We start from the raw sequence: 20779 nt of genomic DNA on the forward strand, positions 1-20779 counted from the left end.
TGGACTTTCAACTTCCTGCATTTAATTTTCACTTCCAAACTTCTAGCTCATGAAGAAACAAAGCTCAAAAGCTGCAATGTAAAAGCACTTTATTTCCAAAATTACATCCCTGCAACTCCCTAAAATCTACCAAAATACTTAAAGCACTTAAAAAGTAAAATTCACACTTACTTGCCAAGAATTAAAAGATTAAATTTAACACAGAGCAGTTAATTTTGGAAGAGAATTTTTCCAACATACTGATTCAAAAGGAAGACCATCTTCACTTGGCAGTCTCTAGCCTTGTGAAGTGTATTTTCAGGCCAAAGCTAAGAAAAATTTTACACACAAGATGCCCAACATTAAAACATATTACATTTACCTGCAAGACCTGGAGGTTCAAAGGAAATTTTGACCACAGTGCTGACCAATGCATTTGTTCTTGTACCATGATATGAAAAAATTATCAAACTATTCAGAAATCTTGTACAAAATCAGCTTGTTTTTTTTTGGGGGGGGTGGTGGATTTTTGAGAAAAAGATCTCTTTGTCTTTGAAAAGCAGCATGGTATTTTAACCCAGACATTTGAGCTCCTCATTAACATGCACTCCCCATGGCCCCAGCCTTGCCTCATACCCTAAGCATCTGTCCTCCCCCTTCATCATCCCCTCAAGCTGGGCTGCTCCCAACACTTGGGCCCTCAAGGAGCTGAACGATGGGTGTGAGAAGGGCTACAAATAATCTTTCTTAACAATGGAAGGGGAGAGAGAGGGAGAGAACTGAACCAGATCGGCTCTCCGATCCAATCCACCACACACTTTCCCCCCAGTTTTAATGGGACAAACAAGGTTTGCTATGTAACATTTGCTTGAAGAGGAAGATGCCACAAACTCACCACCAGTCATGAAGTGTAAAAATTTCATATAAATACTCCCATTTATCCACCCAAGACAGAAATTTGCTGTCTATGTAACTGAATGACTGTGTTTGTTTTAAATAGACCAGTATTAAATTGACTTGGCCAGGTAGATTCAGTCTCTTCTGCATAGTTCTGATACCCAAAGAGGGTTTACAACAAACATGGTTGCAAATGCCAAATGCCTCTTGTCAACATCAGTTGCGCAACCAGTTGTTGACTGCCATGATCTATCCACTTCTCAAGCCCTACATCCCTACTGCGAGGATCAATAAGAAAACCCTTGGCCTCTATCCCCTTGTTCCTCAACCCCTGAGCCATATAACCACACTTGATAGGCATGTTATGTTAGTTTTTAGAGCAGTATTAAGTGACCTCAACACACTTAAAAAACAGAAGTTCTCTCCCTGCACATACCTCACCAGACATTAAAAGAAGGTTCTTAGAAATGTTAGTCCCCTTAGCAAATCTTGAACAAAACCAGATTAAAAAAAATAAACTATCGAGCTCTCCCACTTTTCTAACAACAAAATATGTTGAGTTTTAAGAACTTGGATTTAAACCCATTCATCATTAACTATTTCTTAAGAGGAGATATACAGGCAGACTGCACTCCAAAATAACAGCCAGTATAAATAGATTTTTAGAATAATTATGTCAGCAAATACGTATCTTCATTGTGGTTTTTTTTGACATAGAAGCAAAGTCAGAGATTTATGGCAGCAGTTACATGAAAACAGTACTGCAGAAAATTACAAAGGAAAGCCATAACCTAAAGTACCATCTTTCCCTGCCCCAGTAAATCAGAAAGCTGCAACTCAGTAAAATGAAATGAAGTGTTTCACCAATAACGGCTCCTGCAAAACATGTCCATGCTTTTGTAGCATAAAAGATTTCCCCCTCCTTCAAAGAAATCCAGTAAATACAGACTCAACCATATTTCTCTGGAACTACTAAGCCACATTTTAAAATACATAATTTTATTATGACTTTGCCCATTTACTCTCAGCATCTTCAATTCTCACACAAGACAATTAGGAGAAAGCAACAGAAAACTCCAAGCTAAATTTTAACATGAAAAATCACAGCAGGAACAACACCTTTTCAGAAAGCCACTACCATCCCAGGGATTTGCTCACCTCATGACCAACAATGGGCTGAAATTGGCTGACTTTCCTTTCAGCAGGCTACTGTAAGTCTTTCAAGTATAATGCAAATGCTGGTAATAGTCAGATACATAAAAAAAATTACTTACTAGAGCACAAATACCTCAAACATACAGAAGTACCTTCATGCTTAGAATAAAAGGCCATCCTAGACTTTTTTTTTAAGAAAGCAGTTTCAGAACACTTCTTATAATCAACTTGCGATTTTGCTCAAGGCATTTGAAGAGAAGTACAAGGACCCCTTTTTCACCATAGTTACCTTACCAACCACAAAATGCAGAATTTAAAGAGAAGATTTAACTGATTTCTGCAATACTCTAGCTGTCAGTCATTCTTCAAGAAACTCTAAACTGAACCACAAAGACTGTTATAAAGTATATAATAAATAACACAAACCAATATACCTAATTAACACTACAGCAATACAACACAAGTCAGGAGAATCTCAAAAAGCTATTCAAAAATAATGCACTCAAATAAGGAAAAAATTCCACAGCAATGTCTGTAACACAGATAGAAACTGCTCCCATTCACCGCTTGCTTTGACTTCTGCATCTGTTACCAAGAACGAACGAGCAGACCCTTACTGGGATGATCGTTTCCCTTTCATAATGGTCATATGCACTAAACAAGATTATGGTTCTTTATTAGCATTTTCAGAGAGAAGGCAATTTAAAAATCATTAGGAAGCCAATTCCTCTTCAGACATCATATACACTCTCTCCAGCCTTCAGCAAGTACCCATTCAGGATGCACACAGATCACTCACTATGCAAGAATGCTAAGGAGACAGGAAATCTGACATTACATAAAAATTGGTATTTTCTTCCTTGATGGCTTCTCCAGAAGCAATTTTGTGGTACTGCTAATACTGAGAACTGCAGTTCCAAAGACTCCAAGCAAGAGGCTCTCACCATTAAAGCCTGCCTGTTTTTTCACAAAGGTGAATGCCTTTGAAGCAAAATTTGTCAGCCACCTTTGTGTAACAGGCATTATGTTGACGATCTGTGTAAAAACAGACACTTCTTCCCATTATTTTGCTCCTTATTCTGTTATTTTGTTTTCTAAAAGCAAAACAAGAGAACAATGCTTTCCTCCATGCTTTAGGCCAACACAGAGGCACTCTCACAAAAACTGCTGTGCAGAGCTACAATTGCACCAATATGATCAGAAGAAAAATGGACCATTGTAACACATGTACAAAGCTAACAAGCTGAAATACTAACCTGCGTGATCAGTGGCTGAACTTTCCCATCTCAGAAGGGAATAACAAAATCTCAGAGGCAAAACATCTTGGAGTAAATTATATAAACCCAGTTGTTTACCCAAACATGTACAGAAAGATGACATTTTAATTGTTTATTTTCAGGCAACTGTTCAGTCTGTGTTTAAAATGTCTAAATTGGCATTCAAAGTGTACTGACCACTGTGAAGGGGAAAACAACATCCAACAGAAAAAACCCAAATCCTGAAGAGCTACTGTTGTTAATGAATGGCAGAGGCTGATTTCATTAGTTGTCCTTATAACTGGTATATGAATGTCCTCTAAAGCAAGAAGGAAGCTACAAGAAAACAGAGGATGCATTATTTCATTCAGCAGCCAGTAGTATCAGAATGTTCATGCAATTGGGAGATAAATACACTTCAATAATCATATATTTTAAACCCAGTGAGAGCACCTGATATCACTGGGGCTTCTAATCCTTGTAAGGGCCACCATTCAGAGCCTGACCTCCCAAATTCTGGCTACCAACCAGGCCACAAAGTGGTTTGTTATACCAGTTCCACTGCCACCTTGAGATTTTGGTGCCCTCCTCTGGAAGCACACTTACACTCCATAATGCAGCCCAGGCTGTAATATGCAGATATGGATACTTACACTTGATTAACTGCAATGTGATTAATGTTTACACAAACGCTGGTAGAGTGATGTGGCTAGTTTCTAACATATCTTGGTGATTTCACAGGCAACAAGCATAGGTAAAATGCTGCATTTTTTTTCCTCATGTAGCAAGAACGTAAAAGAGTCCTAACTTTCAGAAATAGTCACCTATTCCTGAAACTATTAACTATTGTTCTTTAACGATTGTTCTTTACCACAACAAGCCAGTGGTAAGACAAACCTTGAAATAATGAGGAAATGACTCACTTGGATCTCACACTTAGTGCTTCTTCAGTCCCAGGTGACACCTAATTCATCAGCAAATGCAAACACTATTATTCACCTGGAAATAGGGGAGGTTTTTCTGTAGAACTAATTGCTTCCATTTACATACACCATGGTAAAAAAAAAAAATAAAGTAAAAGACTGCGATCACAAAGCATTTAGCAAAAGTGTCTTCAGTCATCCAATATGATACCTGTTCTGTAATATAAATGTTTCACGGCTGTTCTCATACCTTTTGAAAAGCATGAACAGATAATCTATCACTGATGTCATCTGCACCATACACAATCCTGTTCTCCAAGAGCACTTTTTGTTTTGTTGTATTTAAAACGGAACAGTTCAGAGTTTTAAACAATTGTAGTAGCATTTTCCAAGTATATAAAGTCAAACAAAGAAACCAAACCTGAGAAAGACCATCTTCTCTGCTACCAACATAAAGAAGTATCGGAAGTGATGACAATGAATGACTCATGTGCATGTACAGACAGGAGGAACGGTAATACCGGAAATACAAACTGTGAGCAGCCACCTTATCACACAGTGAACCAAAAGCAAATAGAAACTGACATTTAAAAAGATTATTTAGTTTACCAGAGTTTGATTCATTACTGTGGGTCTAGTAAAAACCATGCACACCTTCAGGAAAAGAAATGTATCATGGCAGAGACAAAGACTTCCCTGTCATGTTGAAATTTGAGCGTCGTAGGTTTAAAATAAATAAATAAATGAAGTGATTTAAATAAGTGCTACTTTTCCACCGTCTAGTCATCATCTGTGTAAGCCGCAAGCTCTGTAAGGAAGAATGAAGCATTACCAGCAAGCTTTTCTATTCATTGCCTGGGTCTGTCGCAAACTTCAGGCCGGAAAAAATGTTCTTGTCTTCTGCAGCTTCCACATTTTCCTTCAGTGCCTATTTTTAGAACTTTCATCTTTTTATCCATTTAAAAACAAACAACCCCCCACAAAACACATACCCCTAAAAGAGCCAACCAGCCAACTAACTACCTTAGCATAGTCAGCGAGAACTGCTTTTCTTCTGTGACCCCTCCACACTACCTCTGTACTGCTGTTGAGTTATTGTATATAGGCTGGCATTAATTTGCCAGGTCTTTGTGAATCTGTGACCAGTGTCTATCTTTCTAGCTAGATTTCAGGCAAGCAAGGATCATTATCCAACTAGAAAGTGCACTTCACGCCTCTTTCCTCTTCCTCTTTTATTTTTATCTTGAAAGAAAAAGGCTTCATCTCCAGTTAATTATCCCAAAGTGCAATACTTTATTGAAGTATAAAAGACTATTGAAGGTAAGGTACATTCCGTGCTCAAAAGAAACCTCTGTGTCTACAGTGTAGAAGTGATAATCCATTGGCAAAGTGAGAGATATACTTAATATAGAGCATGTCAAATGTTTACCCATTTTTATCTTTTTATTAAAGGCAGATGACCTAACAGTTTTAACAGAAATGGTTCACCATGGAGAGAAAGTGCATGGGAACAGCCTACATAAATTTACCAAGTACAAATGGTATCTGACCAACTTGATAGCCTCCAGTGATGAAATGACTGGTTCTGTGTAGGAGGGGAGAAGCATAATGTCATATCCCCTGTCTTTAGCATGGTCTGTGACACAGCCTGCCTCACTCTGCCGCTCTACCCCTACAGTCAAACTGGGAAGAGAAAGTTTGGGTAGATGGAATAAAAGGGAGTGGGTGACTGCTTGGACCACACGGCTCCAAGGATTGTGATAAACAGCACAAAGTCCAACTGGCAGTCAGGCAGTAGCTGTATCCCTTAGGAATCAACACTAAGGCAAATATGATTTCATGTCTTATTAAAGACCCAAGTAATAAGAGACTGCGGGACTGGTCAGTAAGTACACTGAAAAGTAGATCTGCTATTCAGAGAGAACTTGACAGGCTACAGAAATAAACCGACAAGAATCTCACGAAGTTCAATAAAAGGAAAGCCATGCATCTGAAATGGGATAACTCCATTCACTAGGTTTCGCTGGGACCCAAGTGGCCAGAAAGTGGCTTTGCAGAAAAGGGTTCACTTTTTGCATCCATGTTAGTTAATATAAATGGTTGTTTACAGGTGTTTGGAAATGATAAGCAGCCCCTGAAATATGTGGGAAAGGCAGGCACTATTACCAAAAGGCTTAACCCCATTTCTCCTGAACTTGGAGATTTGAGAGAAAAAAAAGACACACGAGTCCCTGTGGAGCACCAAGAAAAAGGCTTGGAAGAACAGATATGCACCTATTTTTTGTGCTGACACTTTTTCTCTCCTTGTTCTGCTTTGCTTCTTCTATAGACAGAGATACTTTGCTTGGAGTCAGTACTTGTCACCAGAGATGACAGCTTCCTAAGGGAAAAGATGTGGCTAATACACCAGTTTAAAGCCATTTGAACAGTCACAGATGGTCACAGAGAGTTACAGAAAAACAGCGGCCTGAGTAATGAAGAACTTAGGACCAGTTTCTCCCCAGAGGAAAAGGTTTCTGTTTTCAAAATCAAAATGGGTGGACTATACGAGAGACTATAAAAAACCCTCAGATACTATGCTGTCTCAAACAGAGACAAAAATGCAGTCAGACAGTACTTCAGATTTATAACCCATCCAAAATGTCAAGAGACTCTACAATGCAAGGAACAAAAAACAAACAAAACAAAAAAATCAACATACACAGCTTTTCCAGGTTTGGCTTTGGTTTGAGGTTTTTTCGTAAACCATCCATAACAAGAAAAAAGAAAAAAAATAAAAATCAATTGCCATAAGTGAACAGATGAAGTGAATTTTGCAAAGTTTACAAGTTACAATACTATTTACATGACAGTGGCAATGCTGGCTACTGAAGAGCACAGGTAGATAACATGAAGTCAACTCCCACCTATGATGCATTTGTCAGTGATTAGGAAATAATATTCTTGGATTCAGCTAAAGCAATGTTACAAAATTCCAAGAAATTAACAACTAAATATGCCTGATAAATATTTATGCCACTTTTATAAAATGACTGTGGTTACTTATCAAAATTTATTTTGAACATCTTTTACATACACTGACATGATATAATTAATAAAAGAACCTCACTAAGTTCTACATAGTTCAGGATAAGCAAATCATACAGCCTAATAAGCTCATGTTACTTTCCACTGCAATAATTATTCATATACACACATCTTCCAAGTATTTACAGACAAAAAGCAGCTTTGTAACAGAGAAATGAGTTAAAACCTGCACAACTTGTGGCAGCTCATTTTCATCACATACAAAGGTCTCCAGCTCAAAGCATGTACGTTATACTAGGTGTAATTTAAAGGACACTCCACCTCAAGGCTAGGCACATGACCCTTCCAAAGTAACATTTCTTGAAAAGGAATCATTAGGAAAAGAACAAAAACCAAATCAAACAATAAAAAAAAAATTTTATAACCTCTGCGCAAAATTAGAAGTAAGCACAGTTACTAGGGAAGACACAGCTCAAGGCAAACTTCTCCTTGTATTATCAACACCCAAATTTATCCCCTGTCACAACAGTCTTTGTTTGCCAGTCAGCCTTCCTCCCCCAGAAGGAAGATACACACCTTTTTATCTACTGTTAGATACAGATACAAATACTAATACACATGCAAATACATCAAGTTCCATAATTATGGTGTGGTATGGAGAGCATGAGGTAGAAGGGAAAAACTGGGTTTCATCTGCTGTCCACAAGACCAGGCTGCACAGAGACTCCAGCTCTTCAAACTACACTCCTCATATTTTTCCCAAGGTTTTGCTCACACATAGCCCACAGCAAATCCCATTACATTCATGTGCAAAATCTATGTTAATGCACTACACGGCTGGCAATGTTAAGTGCACAGGCATCATGCAATTAAAGGCTGCATTTCCCTCAGCAACTGTTACTTAGTAACCCCTCTGCACATAAATAGAATTTTACATTACTACATATGTATTGTGAAGGCTAAAATCCATGCCTCAATTCTGTAGGCAAGCAGGAACTAAAGGAGTCATTCAGGAAACCGTGTATCAAACTTGCACCAGCTAACATTCAACTGCTTCTCTGGGCAGAGAATTTAACTGGAGAGGGAAAAAACTGTGCATGAACAAGGAGGCGTTTCCTCTACTTTTCTCTTGCTAGCATTTTATCATAAAAACAGGAGCACATACAACTTCAAAGAAGCCTATCTCAGCCAGACTTTCTGGTATTATCCATATACTGTGGAGACTTCAGACATAAGCACAACAGACTTTGCAAAGCTCTTCACCTTCTGCTCTAGAGGTAGTATAATCCACTAGCTATGTAACTTCTACCTAGAATTAGCACTGCCAGAGGCACTGTCAAAACATTACTTAAAAAGACATGCAAAACAGATCCAGGACTCTGGATGAAGAGAACAGGTGGAGTATGATGGATGCACACCACCACCACATCACACCACCACCGCCGCCACTACCACCACCACCACAACAACAACAAATAATAAATAAAATTCATCAAGTCTAAATACAAAAACTTAAATAGCTGTTTTATATTAATTCATATATTTGATGATTCCCATATATAGGCTACTTAAATTAACTGACAGACTATGCAAGCTGCTTGAGTAACTATCAACATGGAACTTCAGAATCACTTTAGATCAAGAGACAGACTTTTTAGGATTGAACAAAGTAAGTGGCCTGCTGGAAACACCTAGGCATCTTTAAAATTCAATTCCATACCATTGCAAAGGAAATACTATCATTACCCTGGTTCGTCCCATTCTTTGCCTCTAGCATTCCAAGGTTTTAACTCCTAAAATGACTTATTGTAACAGAAGTGGACTGTCTTGACACAAAAGCAACTGAGTTACGTTATACTGCATTTCATTAATAAATACATTCATATGAAGGGGTTACACATAAACTACAGTTGCAGTTATTACACTGAGTGATTAAGTATGAACTTGTAGATAAGCAAACGCACTTCACTGGCAATTCTATTAGCCAGTTTACAACCTCTTGCAGCCTAGCACATCTCCTTAAATACAGCATTCAAGTAATAATTTCTCATCTCCTCCTAACAATGAAAAATAATTACCCTAAAAAAGGATTCCAGAGACTCTAGCTAACCAAATTACTCTTTACCTCAAAACTCCTCACCCACAAGTCTTGTCCTGTAATGGGCAACTCAACAGATACAGAAGTTCTCCCTGCAAAATCCCAGAGAACCGATCCTTCAAACTACGGGTTCCTACTTTAAGTTTTTTCTTCATCATAACCACACCTCAATACTAATGATGTTGCAACAAGCAAGACATCCTAACTCAGACCAAGAAGCCTTTACTCTTCTTAAGCGACAGGCAATTTTTTCTTTTCAGGGAACAACAATCAGCTAGGAACCATTTAAAGGTTTGAAACTAACCACACTATATATCATGACTAAAAGAAGGCCAGATGCTCAGAGATGTTCCTGAGCCCTGATTTTCTTAAAGCCATAAGACCCAAGTTGTCAGCACAGCAGCATAATGGAGAACTGAGCAAGAGACCTGGCCAAATCTAACTCGAGGACTAGGGCAATTAACTGGCCATCTGGCTCTCTGCAGGAAGAAAGCAGCTCTGCACCTGCTCTGCCAGCCCACACTTCCTAGCCTAATTGGTTAAAGCAAGCTGATCAGGGCAAAAGCCAGAATAACTTGTCAACTGCTGAGACCAGAGCTCAGAAACTGGGATCAAAGCCAAGGCCCCCTGCTCCTGGTGGAGCCATCTCCCTTGTGGGCCACATCTAAACACACTCAGGGGGTCTCCTGTCCTTACACACAAGCAGCAGGAGGCTGAATTGGAATTGATCAATGATAGGTAATTTAGTTGACGCAAAGTCTGTTTGTCAAGCCCCATAAGCTTCCAAAACGCCACAAACCTTTTATTCTCTCATAATCAGGTGACTCAACAGCTGCAACATGCTGTTATTATAGCATTAACTGCATTATAAACTCTTTCTGCAAAATCCCAGAGTAGCATCTGATGCCTGAAGGATCTCAGCATTCCTTTTCAAAGGCAGACATAGCACACACATACTCCTAGCTGTTCATGTAGTTGGAGCTAAAGGTCACTGGCCAGAACACTGAGACAATCTGCTATTAGACCCCAGGGCTTCCCATCCCACCTGAATGCATCCAGTGACAGGAACCTTCTGACTTCCTTTCCCCAAATCTCCATAATTTTTTCTATTTTTAGATGGTTTTACTGATCCTTTATAGGACCCATATAGCATAGCATAACAGAATAATGATAAAATAATAAACAATAGACAAAGTGCCAGAGGAAAGGAAAAGGCTGCAACAGGCAGAAGAGGTATATTGAAGAAATTCCAGAACGAAGTTATATTTCCTCTCCTCCTGAGAGGACTGAAGGGAAGTAAAACACAAGCACTGAGGTCAAAACAAGAGGAAAAAGAATTTAATAGGTATTCCATCTATTTTTTCTGCTTACAAATACCTTTACTTATAAAGCAAGAAATTAGCTGAAGGAAATGTAAAATAAAATTTTAAGAATTATATTAAAAAAAAAAAACTAAGTTGCAGGAAAAAAGCAATTTGTCAAGTAAATGAACCTGCAAGAACCCTAAAGCTAAATGTTCAGGTCCACATTGTTAGTGAAAAAGGAGAAAAGGGAAATCAAAGCCTCTGCTCATGTAGTGCTGGTCCTCCTGGTCCATGTGATATGCAAGGCCCTCTAGGTACTCAAGGAAAGAAAGGACATATGGGATACCCTGGAAGAGATGGAGAAAAGGGTGACCCACGCTTATCTGGTGAAATGGGGTCACCCAGGCTCCCTGGGCCACCTGGCTCTGCTGGGTTTCCTGGACAACCTGCCTACTCAGGCATACAGGCGGATCCAGGAGAAAAAGGCCCTCCAGGTCCTCTGGGAGCTGTTGAAACTCCACTGCTTCCTACAAAAGGTCCACAAGTTGATCCTGGATTTCTGGGTCCTGCTGGTGAGACAGGGTTAGCTGGAACTCTTGGAGCTCGGCTCTTCAAAGATAAAGGGGCAGCGAGAAGGGGGCCTGACGCCATTGTCAACATTGTCAACAGCTACAAATAAACATCCTTCGTCACTTAAGCCAATCTGAATCTCCAAACACAGATCTGATTCAGAAATAAAGTGAGGATTAGCACCATGCTATAGGAAAGAATCTCTTTGCATCAGCAAGTATCCTGCAGCATAAAGCAAGTTATTTCTTTCAGCAGAGAAAACTAAGTTTTATTCTTATTATGTACAGCTTGTGATCTCAAATCTTATCTCATGTAACCAAGCTCCAGAAGGAACATCAATCATCCCAAACACACTGAGTTTTCTGTGTAGCAGTGCATCAAAGACAAAACTGTTGTTACTTTATGCAGTGGGTTTTACCTACTGTGGGCTTTCAAGCCTTTCCTAGAACATTATGATATATTTATCTATATTAGTACTTGGATTTGTTAAGTATATTAAGAACATATTTAGCTTTTTTAATCAACATATAGTATAAGTATTGAAATATCTTTAATATACTTCATGAGATACAAACATTCCTCAACTGTTACAGGCACCGACGTAAGATTCTCAGAGTCTCACATTCACCAACCTTTCATCTGCCAAGTCTCAGAAAAACAGGATTGTCTGGAATTTCAGACACTGGGTTTAAAAAAAATACAATAAAAAGAAAGACGGTGATTATTCAGGCTTTATCACAGTGCACCATAAGGCCAGTTTCATCTGCAGTAGAAAGCTCTGCCTCAACATTAAGAAAACATTTAGCCTGTAGCTTAGAGGGAAGATAGCCAGGCTCCCCAGGGTGGAAGGCTACTGGTCTTGCCTTTTGAAACTCATACAGTAAGCACATTTGTAGCCCTATAGGGACATAAACAGAGTATCTACACTTGAAGATACAGTTGCATTTATATATACTTTTAAATATACACCTGTAATTTTTAATATATGGACACATGCACAGATATATAGACAGGCACAGAAGGAACTGAGGTGGGATTTAGAGTTTTTGAACACAATTTCACTTCACACTGAAAAATTTCAGCCATGTTTCCCCAAAAGAACTCAACAGCAATTCTCTGTTTCCTGCATAAAACAGATCTTTACAGGTACAAGGTAGAAAAGCAAGAAAGCAACACAACTTTATGACAAAACAATATAAAAATATTTATGATAGTTGGTCATAAAAGTAACAGGAGACAGTCCTGATCTTCAGCTTTCAAGTATTTGCAATGGCAGTACTGGACTGCTTTGTAAAGCAATGTAGTGTCGTAGGCTGGGATAGCTGCTGAAAGTCATATGTCTAAATGGAGAGAGAGAGCTGGCTGGAGAGAAAATTTTTCAAGTGGAGGTGTGCTGTCAGAAAAGTGCAAACTTTCTCTTTTCTTCTACAGTGTTCCCATCTTCCTGACCAGACTGCCTGTTAGCTGCCTATCTCTTCACTGCTTCTGAGCAAGCAACTGAACTGTCAGCTCTTAAGTATTGTTTCCAATGCCTCAGAAAAATCAAACCATGGCACTGAATTTAGATGGCATCAGAGATGGAAATGCTGACAGAAAGCAGCGTGCAGGAAGAAACCGGGTGTAAGAAGCAGTAGAAAGAAGATAAAGGAAGCAGCTAGACGTGCAAGTCAGTTATGACCACAAAATGAAACAAAAACAACAACAACAAAAAAAAAAAAAATCACTCAGATCTCATCATAACAGTCTCGCATATATGTAACCAAGATGCTTCTAGCATACTGCAATTTGCATAACTCATCTAAAAACCTGGAAACTACCAGACAGTGCATCCAATCCCAAAGCTCTTACACAGAACGGGAATAACCAAGGACTCCAAAATTAGGCCTTTTCTGTGGCTTTCGAGCTGCACAGGGTTCATGAGTAAGCGTAGAGCCCTTATGCCTCCCGTAAGTTCATCTTTCAGTTCCAGCTACGTCCAGCCACACCAACATAAATGTCACTCTGTGCCACTGTGACAAACCCACAAGATTTCCATTACTGCCTCTTCTTGATTATAACTAACACTGAGAAGTCCCCTTAATTACCCAGGGAAAATGGCATTTATTTTGTGGCCTCCAGCTCTAGGCAAATCTTGATATTTTCACGGCCACGTCCACGGGATGCTACACTGAAAGATCAAATTGTTTTTAAGAGTGAATCTTATCTCAGCAATCAAAAATAAAGTCTTATTTCTCTGCTTAAAAGTTTTTCAATTTCCTTTTTCAAAAAACTTTTTTTTCCCCCCTCTTCTGTAAACGCTACCTAAGTAGCATTCCAACTTAAAGCAGAGGGCATGAGAAAGTTAAGCAAAAAGGAAGAAAAAATCCATGACATTTTAGTTCAAAGTGGAAAAATCAGTTTACGAACTGCAGCCGCAGATGAGTTAAACTCACTCAGTGTTTAAATAACTGCAATTAAGTAAGAAATTCAGCTTCTGAAGTGCAAAAGGAAGCCACTGCTAAAGTGATACTTGGTCTGCAGAAGCCTTGTGTCTTTTTCCTTCAGATGTCTATTTCACAATTGCTGAATTCAGAAATGAGAACAAAATTCAACTCGCCTTACTGATATGGAGCTCTTTCCTCATGGCAGAACATTTTGCACCAGGTCGGAACAGAGCTGGGGTATTGGTTTGTACCAATGCCAAGTGTAAAACCATATCTTACAACTAGTTACACTGATGTAGCTGCACAGTCAGTTACACTACCAGAAATGCAAATGTGTGAAACAGAAGAAAAATAAAACATTGCTCCAGCACTACTCTTCCCAGCTGCTGCCCAGGAGCATCAAAGACAACAGAACTAGCATTAGTGGAAAAGGATGAGGACAAACTTCAAAATGCACTTTTTTGGAGGTTTAATACTTTAAGTGCTAGAGGAGAGAATTACCCGTCACCATCTTAGATACTGGAGATTCCGTTGTGGTTTGGCCCAGCTACCTATAGGTAAAGCTTGTCAATCTCTCTAATAAAGAGAATGCACTTACCACAACCCATTTTACAGCTATACCTGCATTCTAGGGTAATACATGACTGCAAAAGGTTTTTTTAGGCTCTTCTCAAACATAACGGAAATTCGAGTTTGTTACTTTGACCTATCTCACCCAATTTCAGAGCAGGTGGTAGAATATCGTCACATACTGATCTATGACCACTACAACAGGAGATGTACAAAAAGGTTACGTGACAAAGGAAGATACTGCTCCTTTTCATGCTCTCCACATCACTTACTGCTTCCTCAAGATTAAAAAGATAAACAACTTTGTTTTTCTGGTCTGAAGATGCTGAAGCACTGACCAACATGTTCCCAGGCTGAAGCATGGTCTGACTTATTAAAGTCATTTCAGCAACTGTAACAGATCACAGAGAGTTCACAAAGAATGGGTGGTGTATTACACCTCTTCCAACTCCTATCTAATTTAAGTGGTACTGTCATTAAACTTATTTCACAGTACATTTATCTAGTTCTATATCAAAGCTAACAAGAAGGGAACTATAGGAAACTATACCACAATAGCATGGCATCTGAAGCACAAGACCTTAAAAAGTACAGAGTGTACTTCCCTCTTTTTCTAGCCAGTTCTGCAGAATAAGGGTGGGAGAACAAAGCCTAAGACCCTATCTCCTCCGCAGCCAAAACCACAGTGACTTCACCTCTTCCTTTTGCACTTATGCAAGCTCAACCAGCTTGAGACCTAAATCAAGAAACACTGTTACTTGTGTGCACAACAGAAAAACATGCTCGCTACTTATGAAGGTAATGGTTATGCGAAATATTTATTTGCATTTCCATTGAAACATGGATCTAGTTACATACTGGCAAGATCATACAATTTAGGCAACTCTTTAAACACTAGTAGCAGGCATTATGGCAGGGATCAGAACTTGCTCCTCACCTGCATCTGCCTTGTGTCTGACCTTTAGGTCTTCCACCAACAGCTCTGCACAGCAGAGCACCGCATCATCAGTGGCCTTCACATACACACAGCAAAGGGAAATGTGGAAGTGTAGAAGTATCAGTTCTGATCCAGTGACAGTTTCTGTTCCACACAGACTTACTTACAATGAGGTTACTGTATTTTAGACATTAGAAACATAAAAGATTATAACTAGAACTGACCCTTCAGTGCCTGAAGAATTTAAGGAACAGTCAAGTATTCAAACACATGACTTCAATTTAGACACATAAACTGTTCCCTTTAACTTCACAGTAGAGCTGCTTGCCTACTTAGACTTGCAATACCATACTGAATGATGGTTTTCAGGTTAATTTTTGAGGACAGATGTCAAAACTACTGCATACTTTGCATTCTCAGACATTTCAACAGAAAAGTCATTTCCGTTTTGCTATGGTATCATCTTTCTACCTGAAGCACATTAGTGCCAGAAGGCTCCACCTGAAGTCTCCAAGCACTAGTACTAATACAGAATGATACTGCATCTATTCCAACAAGCAATCCAGTTAGACAGTACTAAGGTTAAGAAATTAAACAGAAGGAGAGAGCAAGCACAAAATGATATGCTCAAGGCCAACTGTAGGTCAATAGCAGAATTTAACTAAAGAGACACATGTCAAATTCAACTAGTCTTGCTTAACCTGACGGCCCAGAACTTCCCTTCACACCCTGGAAGAGGGATTTGCCTCTTTCAAGAGCAGTACTTCCTTGTACCACATACTGGCTTAACCAGGAACTAACTGGTCACGAGAATTTCTACAGGGTGCAACCTGTAAAACTGACTGGTGAAAATGTCCATCAAATCTCACAGCAAACATTGGCAGTTTCAACATCTTGAAAGTATTTCTCTCTTTCTGCTTTGCCTTCAAAAGGGTATTGGTTTGAGAGGGATTGTTATAATCAATATATCAAATCACAAAGAATACACCCTTATAGCCCCTGTGCTCTTTATTGTTTTACAGCAACTCTGAGAACACACAGCAGTACTAGAAAATAAAAACGGTTATACAGCTTTAATAGGGGGAAAAAGTGGAAAGGCTGCACTCTGATTAATTTATGCACGGTAGTAAGACTATTTATTTAAAAATAATAAAAAATATCAAATGCCATGTTTCTTTTTAGGGTTTTTATTTTTTACAGAAAAGCATATCCCAGATTTCAAAATCCACATAATCTGTATGTTACTTATCTTTCCACTTGTAAGTATTGAAAAATAAACTTCAGTGTCACAAAAGTAACACTTCAGAACAATTAACAAAGCAAATAAGATCACTTCACCTGTTGTTTTTTTCCCTTTCTTGGTACTTTATGATACATACCAAAAGGAAGCACCTGTAAAAACCACACATATGGCTCAGGCCTGTAAGAAACCTCAACCATGAGAGGTAGGGCACCAGATGAGATTAGTGTGAAAACTCTTGGCTTGCAGATCATTGAGCACCTATGAAGTGAACAACACAACAACTGGGCCGGCCATCTTCAGAATTTCAACCCTCTCTCAATCAGAGAGAGCCAGAAAACTTTTTGCCAACGTTACCAGGAGTAATTCTGTCCATGGTGCAAATTCCTTGACATTAGCAAAATGATTGGGGAAAAAAAGAGGAGAGAAAACAGCATCTCCTCAGAAGCAGCACAGAAACCTTCTGATTTATTCATAAGTGCTCACTCTAGCAATTTACCTTGAACTAATTATGCCCAGTTCTCCTTAAAACAGAGAACCTGTCATTTTGTTATCAGATCAACAACTGCACAACACATTATAAAATGGGCAATTAAAGGCAAATTTTTTCGTAAGTTTACAACAGAGCAACATGTGGTCACTGTTGACAGCTTTTAGTTCAAACAAAACATTAAATTGTAGACTGAGTGTCTTATGATCACTACATCTGTTTTCAGTTTTGGCCTGTGAGAAAGCAATATACTGTGGCAATTACATTTCCCAAAGTTTTCAATTAGGTACCAGAGGTAGAAACTAGATTTTATTCCTTGGTTCCTTGGTGTTTATTTTCAGCACACCCCACATACGTCAAGGTCGTGAAATAGGTAGTTGATTCAGTATTTAAAATAATCTAACATGTTCCAGGCATGTATAAGTTTCTTGAGCAATCCCCTGGCATGGCAGAACCACGAATTTTGATCTCTTACTATCAGTCACAAGCTTGGGTTCCAGCTCCCACGGTACTATCTAACCCAAGACACATGAAAACCAGGCTCCAAGGACTCAGCGCATTTGGTAGTTGCTGTGGAATACAGATGGGACAATGCCAGAAACCTTCTTTCCAACCCCATCATCCCAAACAATCAATGAAGTTAAGGGCCAGTTTTGACAGGTACCAAGAAGGCTCAAAGATTCTGGGACAGCAATATATGTGCTGTACAGAATTCTCAAAGACAATAAAAATGGAGAGCAGCAGACAACTGTGCTGTTGTAATACTTAAAATCGGCATTAGTCATTACAAAAGAGCACATGGCACCTCATAACTTAATGATGCCAAATTCACACAGAACAACTACAACTTTAAAAAAAAAAAAAAAAGGCCAATAAAACTTTAGTCTACCTACTCTGTCTACTCCTCTACATTTAGCTCTCGGAGAACTGTTAAGTTCTCAGAGAACTTTACAAAACACAAGATATGAAGGACAGCCCATTCTTTTCATTGTTGTTGCTCTTAGATACATTCATTTCAGTTTAAACCCAGGTATTAACACTAACAAACTTAAACAAAATAAATACCTGCACATTTACTAATGCATTAAGTAGACTGCAAAGTCTATTATAATCCAAAGTAAAAAGAAAGAATATGAGTTGCTAGGTTCACTGAATAGTTTTTATGCACCTTACAAAACCATAAAACTATTAAAAAATGCAGATCCATTAAATACAAGAGAAAAATCTGACTAAAATGAGATGGAGTATGCTATTGTTCTGCATAAAACATGAGAGTTTTTAAATAGTTTTACATTATTTAGGTCAAATAGACCAACTGCTTTTCAAAGCATTCAATTAATTTCACAGTACCTCATTATTTATTAAATAATCGCTGTATCTTGGCACACTTACAAATCAAGAAAAGGACAATATTTTGAAAGAAGCATCACAGCATAGGGAACCATTTTTTTGTCTTCTGTAAATTTCTCAGTTTGAAAGCATTTTGGTGTCATGCTAGACATTTGATGAAATAATTACTTTCCAGATCATTATTTCTAAGTTTGTAATTCAAGTACTCACATTTGCTCAAAGAAAAGCAAAGCCAGATGCCAATTAAAAAAAAAAAACACCACAAAACCAAACAAAACCCAACAAACTGAAACCAACCCTAATGGTTGTATCACAGGACACTTACTGAACAACCAAGAATTATGATTGCTACAGTTTGGCAACAGTCTCTCTAATGTCACATGAAACAGCTGCCTGGAGAACCTGCCTGTCAGTTCAGGAACCAGGACAGCATTTGAGACTCAAATTTGACATCACATGTTCAAAGAAGCAGCATAAAACAATGTTGTTCTTTGGTACTATTTTTGTGGGAAAGGAAATACAGTTAAGAGCCTGAAGTTAAAAGTAACGAATTTCAGAACAAGCCATAATGAGATGGTAGCCTCTTTCACTGAAGTTCTATTGCTAAGAGCAAGGAGAAGCATTTCCACTGTAGTCTCTGCAAGCCTTCAGCAATTGTTTCCCACACCACTCTAGAAGCCTGGTGGGAAAATACTTCTAATTTAGAGCTATATTGAACAGCAACAAGAAAAAAAAAACAGAAGCTATTTTAACCAAAAAAGAAATAAGATCAAAAAAAAAAAAGAAAAAGGAAAAAAGTATGACATGGTTACTACTTTCACTAAGAACTTCAGCGATGCTTGCGAGAACTAAATCAAGACTGACGTTATGTGGAATGCATAGCAGCACCTTAACCATGCATTTCCTGATTTTAAATCTGTGCCCTTATTTCTTGTGACATGATTACTGTCTTACATGCATAAAGGGAAATTTTGTAAAACATTGCCTATTTTAAAGTTTAGGGGTTTGGTGGTTTAGGGTTTTGTTACTCTAGAAGGATGGGTGAGGGCCAGAAGATATTAATATAGAAATAAGTTCCCCCTTCAAAAATATTTTAGGTAAATGAACATTATTTTGATTGGAGAATCAAGTATTCGCCATTAACTAATTAGGAAAAGAAGGAACTGAAAAATACTGCAGCAATCCATTTCCTTGTAGACATGTCTCACACACAAAGCACAACACTCACAGCAACCTGACTCTTGCTCACAACTGCTTGCACTTATGGTATAGGCCTGTTCAGTTGGAAGAATCTTTTCCTTTTTGAGGGCCCATGTGCCCCACATCTCACTCACCTGCCACCCAGATGCAACAGACACAGGTAATCTCAGAGCAAGAGTAAAGTTACAATTTTCTAGCCAAATGTCTTCAAAAACCAAAGAAGGGGATATATGGCACAAACAGTCCATCGAGTTCCATAACCTGCAGTATCTCACGCTCTTGGTCAGAACGGATCAAAATAGTTGGCTAAATACATATGTTTGGTGCATTTGACTTTGCTGGATCTGCACAACAGTTTTCTAGAGGGGAAGCGTACAAAACTGGTCATTACAAGACCACAGCTTGGGACTCCTAGTTTTCTTTGTTCTGGAACTGAAACTTTGGGCCACAAAACTATTTCGCAAAATACTGCATAAACACAAACCAAAAAACATACGTACCAGCTGTCCTCACTTCCTCCTGCTTTTGCCCTGTTCCTTCCAGCTTGCTTATGTATATTGCTGAAGGAGATGGAAGTACTAACAACTGTATGCATTCTAGTTTGTATACCTTTTGGGGATAGCTGCTTGTCTGCCACAGCAATGCAAACTACCCACATTCCTCCAGACAAAGCACAGAACTACCTGTTTACAACATTTGTCCAATGCAAAAGGCAAAGCTTTATACAGTGTAGGCTCTGACTGTAAACTTATTTTTGGGTGGGGATGGGTGGAGGAAAGTTAGCAATAGCTAGCAACAAGAAGCATAATTTTTTATACACATAGATATACACACACAAAGATGTCTTTTTTTAAAGATATGTGTGAATTCTTTTCCGGTACAATGTAGAAAACAAATAAACAAGATATTATCACACGGCAAACAGAGTATCACACTAGGTGCAAAATACACAACAGTGTCAGCAGAGGCTAAGAAAACAAGTACTAACTTTTAATTAACATTTTAACATTTTGTCCCTTTTTTCTGGGTATGAAATTTTTAAAGCCATATCTCCACAGACTGAGAATCTTTTCCTTTGGAATTCTCTTATGTGCTTCTCTCATTTTACATGTTTCTATATAGCTTGTTTCCTATGGATAAAGCCAATGACTGCCCAAACAGAGAGCTGTCAACACGTAGAATATAATTAGATCACTGGCTCTTTAAAAAATGTCGACAGTATCATGCTGCTAAGGCTCATTTAATTCATTTCTACCATAACTGAGAAACATTCCTTCCGATGCAGGAATCACATCCCTCATTAATCCAGCACAGAAAAATCCTCGTCTGGCCACACCTCATAGGAACTTTTTTTTTTTTA

At 38.6% G+C, this 20779-nt stretch overlaps 1 protein-coding gene across 2 annotated transcripts in view; it reads right to left on the reverse strand.

Moving 5' to 3' along the window:
• MBP (myelin basic protein) overlaps positions 1-20779 on the reverse strand; it is a 110846-nt gene that overhangs the window by 62571 nt on the left and 27496 nt on the right. The window lies entirely within an intron of this gene.

The sequence above is a fragment of the Neopsephotus bourkii genome, unplaced genomic scaffold (assembly GCF_033783945.1).
Source record: "Neopsephotus bourkii isolate Nb327-2 ecotype Australia unplaced genomic scaffold, CSIRO-AGI_Nbou_v1 NB_1248, whole genome shotgun sequence".
Classification (NCBI taxonomy): domain Eukaryota; kingdom Metazoa; phylum Chordata; class Aves; order Psittaciformes; family Psittacidae; genus Neopsephotus; species Neopsephotus bourkii.